The following is an 8,592-nucleotide window of genomic DNA, read 5'->3' as shown; positions in this document are numbered from 1 at the left end:
TCTGACACAGCGGTTGCATTAAGAACCAGTGTATCTTTAATTATATGTAGAACATGTATCTTTAGCCAAAGTTTATGATGAGTATTTCTGTTATCTGGCGTAGCTTTCTATAATTCCTCCGGATATTTTGGAGGAATTTCTGAACATGGCATCAATGTAAACCGGGATTTGTGGATATAAAAATGCATATTATCGAACAAAACATAAATGTACTGTGTAACATGTCATATGACTGTCATCTGATGAAGATTTTCAAGAGGTTAGTGCTAGCATAGAGAGGTGGAGCTAGCATAGCAGGCGCTACACAAAACGCTGAAATAAAATATATAATATGCATTACCGTTGACGAGCTTCTTATGTTGGCACTCCAATATGTCCCATAAACATGACAATTGGTCCTTTTGTTCGATTAATTCCGTCCATATATATTGAACATTTCCATTTATAAAGCGCATTTGATCCAGAAAAAAACAGCTTACAAAAACGCAACGTCACTACAAAATATTTCAAAAGTTGCCTATAAACTTTGCCAAAATATTTCAAACTACTTTTGTAATACAACGTTAGGTATTTTTAAACGTTAAAGTTCTTTCTGGGCCTGAGAAACAGGCAGTTTACTTTGGGCACGCTTTTCATCCGGACGTGAAAATACTGCCCCCTATCTCAATGAAGTTAATATCACAACTGCTTACAGATTTGCATGCCATGTTTCAATTTTGTGTTTTTCGTAGCAGTAGGCCTAAAGACATGTGCGTTGACAATCCACACAGGGTGTTAGATTTATGGATTGCATCGGACATGTTTCATCCAGACATACTGAACAGTTATAACGACAAGAGTGCCCCCACTTTCGGGTGTAGCCTGTATGACATGATGGACACACATATGGCGCTCCTAAAAACGCTGTGATGTTGGTAATTGCATAATAATGGGCGTTTTGCACATAAAAGTACAGAGGTTGTGGGTTGTTCTGGAAATTCAAGAGAGCTGCATTAGCTCTACTGTGGTACAAAACCACAATATTGATGTTCAGAAATGTTTCTAATTTGACTATGTCAGAGAAAGCCACAGCATCCTGTATACCTAGACCCACAGCATTTGGAGCTCCCTAGCCTTTTGTAAAGCCTCTGGATCAGTACATCCAGGGTTGAGTAAATGTGCTAGGCCTATTGCAAAGCATAACTGATTACCAGGATTGTGAACGTTTATGAGATTTGCCCTTTTATTGTTTATGATTTCTGATTACATGAGACTATCAAGTTTCCTTCACTGACCCCCTCCACCTAGGGGTTGACGTACGATTTGTACTATGAGCTCGAGGGTCCTATCAGCTATGATGGATAAATTACACTGAACAAGTCGTTCCAGCAGGGCTATCAATTATTCAAGATCTGCTGTGCCATTGGGTAAAACAAGAGAGACAGTGTTTTGCATGTTATCTCCACAAATTTCAAGCTGTAAGACATCCCGAGGTTCGGCAAAATCTGCCGTCTCTAAAAGTTAGTTCAGAGTATCCAAGATCATCACATAAAAAACTGCATAATCAAGGTTCTGATTCAGCCATGTGAAATTATAAAACTGTTGAATCTCTGTATTGCGCAATTTATTTCGGTACGCAACCCAAACACTTCTATCAATACCATCGCCACTCTGATTTAATACAGAATTTTCCAATTCCTCAAAAACATCGTATTGTTGCTCAGACTCCTCGGACATGGGAGTTAAAGGAGGTGTGTGTGTGTGGGTTGGTGTTGAAGATCTTGTGCTCTCATTCATTTGGTTAATTAAGGATATGAGTTCGGCTGGGATCTGTGATAACAGGATTTCATCTGCCGGCCCTGTGTTATTTATTTGATTAATTAAGGATATGAGTCCTGCGGGGATCTGCGATAACAGGTTTTCATCTGTCGGAATTATGGGTGGAGATGTCGCCCCTGTCTCATTCATTTGGTTAATTAAGGATATGAGTTCTGCTGGGATCTGCGATAACAGGTTTTCAAGTGTCTGAATTATGGGTGGAGATGTCGCCCATGTCTCATTCATTTGGTTAATTAAGGATGTGTGTTCTTGTGGTATTCTGGAAGGATCCATGTTACATACAGGTTTTTAGTGCTTGTTTTTGTGTTTTTTAATCAGATTGTTGTTTAACCTTTTAGGGATATTTTCACTTTGGATGAATTGCGTGCCCATAGTGAACTGCCTCCTACTCTGTCCCAGATGCTAGTATATGCATATTATTATTACTATTGTAGAAAATACTCTGAAGTTTCTAAAACTGTTTGAATTATGTCTGTGAGTATAACAGAACTCATAGGGCAGGCAAACTTCCAAACAGGAAGTGGAAATTCTGGGGCTGGTTGATTTTCAACTCATCGCCTATTCACATCCAAATAAGATATGGATCTGTTCGCACTTCCTACGCCTTCCACAAGATGTCAACAGTCAGTAGAACGTGGAATGAAGCCTCTAGTGTGATGTGGGACCGGATGGCAGCTATTTGAGTCACTGGTCTGGCAGAATGCCAGTTCCTGGTTACGCTCAGTAGTCATTATATCGCCTTGCGTTCCATTACTCTGTAGACAAAAACGAATGCTCTGGTTGGAACGTTATTGGATATATATGATAATAACATCCTGAAGATTGATTCTCTACTTAGTTTGACCAGTTTATTCGACCTGGAATATAACTTTTTGAAGTTTTCGTCCGAGTTCGCCTGGACCAGTGCCAGCTTTTGGACATGTGAACTAAACGTGCTAGCAAAAGTAGCTAATTGGACACTAGTAATGGACATTATGGAACAAAACAACGATTTATTGAGGAACTAGGATTCCTTGCACTGCATTCTGATGAAAGATCATCAAAGGTAAGGGAATATTTATGATGTAATTTCATATTTCTGTTGACTCCAACATGGCGGAGAAATATATTTACTTCTGAGCGCCGTCTCAGATTATTGCATGGTATGCTTTTTTCGTAATGTTTTTTTTAAAAATCTGACACAGCGGTTGCATTAAGAACCAGTGTATCTTTAATTATATGTAAAACATGTATCTTTTGTCAAAGTTTATGATGAGTATTTCTGTTATATGATGTGGCTCTCTGTAATTACTCCGGATATTTTGGAGGCATTTCTGAACATGGCGCCAATGTAAACCGAGATTTGTGGATAAAAATATGCATATTATCGAACAAAACATAAATGTATTGTGTAACATGATGTCATATGAGTGTCATCTGATGAAGATTATCAAAGGTTAGTGATGAATTTTATCTCTAATTCTGCTTTTGTGACTATCTTTGGCTGGGAAAAATGGCTGTGTGTTTTTTGGGATTTGGTGGTGATCTAACATTAATATACGTTGTGTTTTAAAAATCGGCATGATGGGTAGATTAACAAGATGTTTATCTTTCATTTGCTGTATTGGACTTGTTAATGTGTGAAAGTTAAATATTTCTAAGAAATATTTTTGAATTTCCCGCGCTGCCTTTTCAGTGGAATGCGGAACCTAGACAGGTTAACAAACGGGGCATTGTTCTATGCCTGAAGGATAGATCTTGACTGTATTGCCGCTTGAGTAAAGCAACCATACGTTTGTGTAGCTGGACCTCTCTGGATTTTAGAGCCCTGGAAAAGGCCGTGAGAAACCTCTCTGGATTTTAGAGCCCTGTAAAAGGCCCTGAGAAACCTCTCTGGATTTTAGAGCCCTGTAAAAGGCAGTGAGAAACCTCTCTGGATTTTAGAGCCCTGTAAAAGGCAGTGAGAAACCTCTCTGGATTTTAGAGCCCTGTAAAAGCCCGTGAGAAACCTCTCTGGATTTTAGAGCCCTGTAAAAGCCTGTGAGAAACCTCTCTGGATTTTAGAGCCCTGTAAAAAGGCTGTGAGAAACCTCTCTGGATTTTAGAGCCCTGTAAAAGGCAGTGAGAAACCTCTCTGGATTTTAGAGCGTGAGAAACCTATCTTGTTCTATTTCAGGATCTGTTGTTTCTACCTCAGAAATGGATGTATCAAGATGGCTGGCCGCTTCATACATCGGCAAATCGTCTAGCTCAGAATTGTCATTTAAAGTGTTGAAATTATCAGATTTCAATGTTTTACTCGGTATGTCCTGGGCGCCGAATTCCTCCTCGAACACGTTCTCTCGAAGTGTTGGGTCTTTTTGGACTTATGTTGAAAATAGCGTGATGGGGACAGGCTTCGTAAAGAAGACGAAGTCTTGGTTTGAACCTCAGATTTCTCCTCTAATGTTGGATGATCCAAATCAATTATTCCAGGTAGCAACTAGGTAAATGTCGGGTATCCTATAGACGTTAGACAATATTAACATATACTTATACGAAATATATACATTTGAACTTATAAAAATATGTGCAATTGACATATACATACCTGAAAAAAATCAATGACCATCCCTTTAAGAATATCTGTAAAAACAAATATAACACCGGTTTAATATTAGAGAGAGAGAGATAGTTCCCAACAGTGCATTAATTTCGTAATATCAAACAATTCCCAGAAAATACCTAACGCATCCATCTTTCCTGAAAGCCTTTTTCTGAGACGCTGGGAGAGAGAGAGCATGATATTCCAGGCGTTAAAGGTGAGATACAATTTTAAAACCCTTAATTTAATTCTAAATATTTAGTACAGATCTTTTAAAACCTGCTATAATTAGTACAAACAATTGGACTATTCCTTTATTACAGATAAAGGGGCCGGCTATAGGGTTAGCCCAGACAACCATCCGTTTCCAATTCACCATCGTCAAGACAGGCTCTCTTGAAGAGATTCTTATGGCTTTCAAATATTGGCGCCCACACACCTCTTACAACGCGTAGCCGGGCAGTGATGTACCACTCAGGGCGTGTTCGATCTGACATAGCGCTAGCCGTATCTTAAGCCGTTCTCTCATACGCAGCGCAGGAGAAAAACTCCCGGGTTTTGTTTGATAAAGGGGGCTGTGGCAGCTGTCTGTGAAAATCTTCACAGTTGAATCCTCTGGTTGGAATATGTAAGCCATATATCCATCACTCATATCCAAAACTCCTTTAAAACATTCAGGGGCCTCACACAAAATGTCCTCGATGCTTTTGTCATTGTGTTCTTGACACAAGGCACAAAGTACACCTACAATTGGCCTAGGAGACATGTTTAATTTTCTGTTTAATGTTCTGGGTATATTTTTAATTTCTTGTTTAGTGTTCTGGGGTTTATCGTGGTCGCTTGTGGTGTTCTGGGGTATATTTATAATGCGTCTTCCCCCCTATACCCCCGGACATTCCTGTTTCATAGACAACAGCCCTAAGGTCACTACAACAGGGTGGGGGCCATACTCTTTGAAATGTTCAAACACATCCCCCAGTTCAACGAGGTCCCTACACATCAATAATCATGACAGCTTCAAAGGAACAGATGCACTATATGCATAAATTAACACTCACTCTAAAGCGTGAGAAATGAACGACAAGATGCCCATATATGGGCACTCCCTAGAGCACGTGAGAACTTCCTGTCAGGACATCCTGACAGGATGCCCATATATGGGCATACACACGTGACCCATGACATAGGGTCATAAATCACACGTTTGACGTGTACCGTCTACTGTATTCTCTCTGCTAGCGCCTGTGTGCGTGTGCGTGTGTGTGTATTTGTATTTATTATGGATCCCCATTAGCTGCTGCCATAGCAGCATCTACTCTTCCTGGGGTCCGGCAAAATTAAGGCAGTTATACAATATTTAAAAACATTACAATACATTAATTTCAGAATTCACAACACACTAAGTGTTAACTTGATAGTTATTTCCAGATACAATTGAGAGAACAGCTCACCATTACTCGCCCGAGCAGAGGTGATGAGGCTGTTTTTATGTTGTTTATGTTGGTGACTGCAACTGTGCTGTCAGATTGTCTATTCGTAAATTCAGAGTGTTTCACTCTCGGAACGTTCAGAGCAGACACTGGATGCTCTGGTCGATGAGTAGGTTTGATCCGAGCGTTCTGACCTTACAGCGGCAGTCAAGCACCCAAGCTAACTGGCAAACATTGGCTAGCTTGTTAGCTACTTCCAGACACAAATGAGAGAACATCCCACTCTGACCATTATACTCACCCTAGCAGAGTTGGTTAGGCTGTTTTCATGTTATCCAGAGCATTGGTGACTGTAACTGTGATGCTGGCAACAATTTAATTACGCTTTGTGCTGAATGTTCGTAAATTAATCCGTTATTCTGCGCTCTGGCAGAATCAGACAAGAGTGCTCTGAAATCGGAATAGATGGCCAGACTGAATTAATGAAATCACCCGAAATGGTTGCATGGTGAAGTCTTTTTAACCATAATCCCAACTCATGATGTTACTACCCTGCATAAATATGCAGGTAGCTAACCAACCAGGTACAATGTTAGCTAGCTACCATTAGGCTATAACTAGCAAAGCAAATGGCTCTGAGATACATATTATAAGATCATACACGTAACATTAGCTAGTGAGTAAAATTTGATTTGAGCCAGCCGACTAACGTTAGCTAGCTAACAGTACACTTGAAATGAAACCTCTTTCTGTCAAAATTAGAAATGTGTAATATCTGAAAATGTAACTAGCTAGACTATCTTACCCGTTGTCAGAATGTGAATGTAGCTGGTGCATGAAGTCAGGCGCAGGAGAGCAGAATGAGTGAGCAACGTACTTTACTCAACAAGGCACAAGGTAACAATACACTTGACCAAAACAAGACGGTAAAGATAACGCACGCGTGAACACAGCACCCGTCAAAATACCAGCCATCAAAATAAGCCTAACTGAACATGTAATAATACCGCACAAAACCATGGGGGAAACAGAGGGTTTAAATACAGGAACAAATAATTGTGAAATGTGAAACAGGTGTTTGAAAACAAAGACAAATCAAAAGGAAAAAGAAAAGTGGATTGGCGATGGCTAGTAGAACGGTGACGCCGAGCGCCGCCCAAACTTCTGCGAAAGTCGTGACACCCGTATACATCATGGATGGATGCGTCTCCCTGTCACGGATGCCATGGTTGCACTTAGTTTGAAGATGTAATCCGAAGACAGGTGTTTTCTCCATCTCCTTAGCTATCATACATCAATTCCACTGATTTCAAAACTCGGTCCTCCAGAAAGTGGAGAGCAACAATTATGGAGATTTACTACGGAATATACATATTTTTTTTAAAGCTGCGTTAGACAGGATTACCTACACATACTGACCAGCTCAAATAGACAGAAGCGTGCTATATGGCAGACTAATCCGAACTCATCTCTCAGCATTTCCAGCTCACTCATTATCTCAGCCAATCATGGCTAGCGGGAAGGTTGCTCAGTTTTTCTGTGGCTAAACCAACTAGGCTCATAATTTAACAATTTTACTTGTATTTACAGATGGCATACAAGTTTTTCTTATTAAGGCAGATGAAAGTTCAGATGTTCCAGAAGGCATTTCTGGCAACAAAAAAACGCATTTTGATTTAAAAAAAATGTTTACATTCAAATGGCTCTCTGTGAAGTAGTGACACAGGACATACCTCTGGTGGCATGTCTTGTGGGCTATGACTGAGCGGGTGTTAGTCGTTCAAATAGACAGCTCAGTGCTTTCAACATGTTAATACCTCTCACAAATACAGGTAGTGATGATGTCAACGTCTCCTCTACTTTGAGCCAGGAGAGTTTGACGATCTGTGATCGTTTTGTTTGTCTTGTGTAGTTTCTTAATCATTGTACCTAAACTGTATGTGTAAACATGTATACGCAGGGCTCAGTCTGTGTTCCTTGTTGAAATAAAGGTATAATAATATTATTGTTTGTTCTCTGTGTACATCCAAGGGCCAGCCGTGCTGCCTTTTTCTGAGCCATTGCAATTTTCCTAAGTCCCTCTTTGTGGCACCTGACCACATGACTGAACAGTAGTCTAGGTGCGAAAACTCAAGCCTCTAGGACAAGGAGGGGCAAAGAATGGGCAATTCAATCCGGCCCGCGAGACATAAAAAAATATATATACACTACCGTTGAAAAGTTTGGAGTCACTTCAAAATGTCCTTGTTTTTGAAAGAAAATCAAAAAATGTTGTCCATTAAAATAACATAAACTCAATCAGAAATACAGTGTAGACAATGGTTAATGTTGTAAATGACTATTGTAGCTGGAAATAACACATTTTCAATGGAATATCTACATAGGCGTACAGAGGCCCATTATCAGCAACCATCGCTCCTGTGTTCCAATGGTGCGTTGTGTTAGCTAATCCAAGTTTTATAACTTTAAAAGGCTAGTTGATCATTAGAAAACCATTTTGCAATTATGTTAGCACAGCTGAAAACTGTTGTCCTGATTAAAGAAGCAATACAACTGGCCTTCTTTGGACTAGTTGAGTATCTGGAGCATCAGCATTTGTGGGTTCTTGTACAGGCTCAAAATGTCCAGAAACAAATAACTTTCTTCTGAAACTCGTCAGTCTATTCTTGTTCAGAGAATTGAAGGCTATTCCATGCAATAAATTTCCAAGACACAGAAGATCTCATACAACACTGTGTACTACTCCCTTCACAGAACAGCGCAAACTGGCTCTAACCAGAA

This window comes from Oncorhynchus clarkii, chromosome 18, assembly GCF_045791955.1.
Source record: "Oncorhynchus clarkii lewisi isolate Uvic-CL-2024 chromosome 18, UVic_Ocla_1.0, whole genome shotgun sequence".
In the NCBI taxonomy this organism is placed as follows: domain Eukaryota; kingdom Metazoa; phylum Chordata; class Actinopteri; order Salmoniformes; family Salmonidae; genus Oncorhynchus; species Oncorhynchus clarkii.
Note: the sequence above shows the minus strand (reverse complement) of the source record.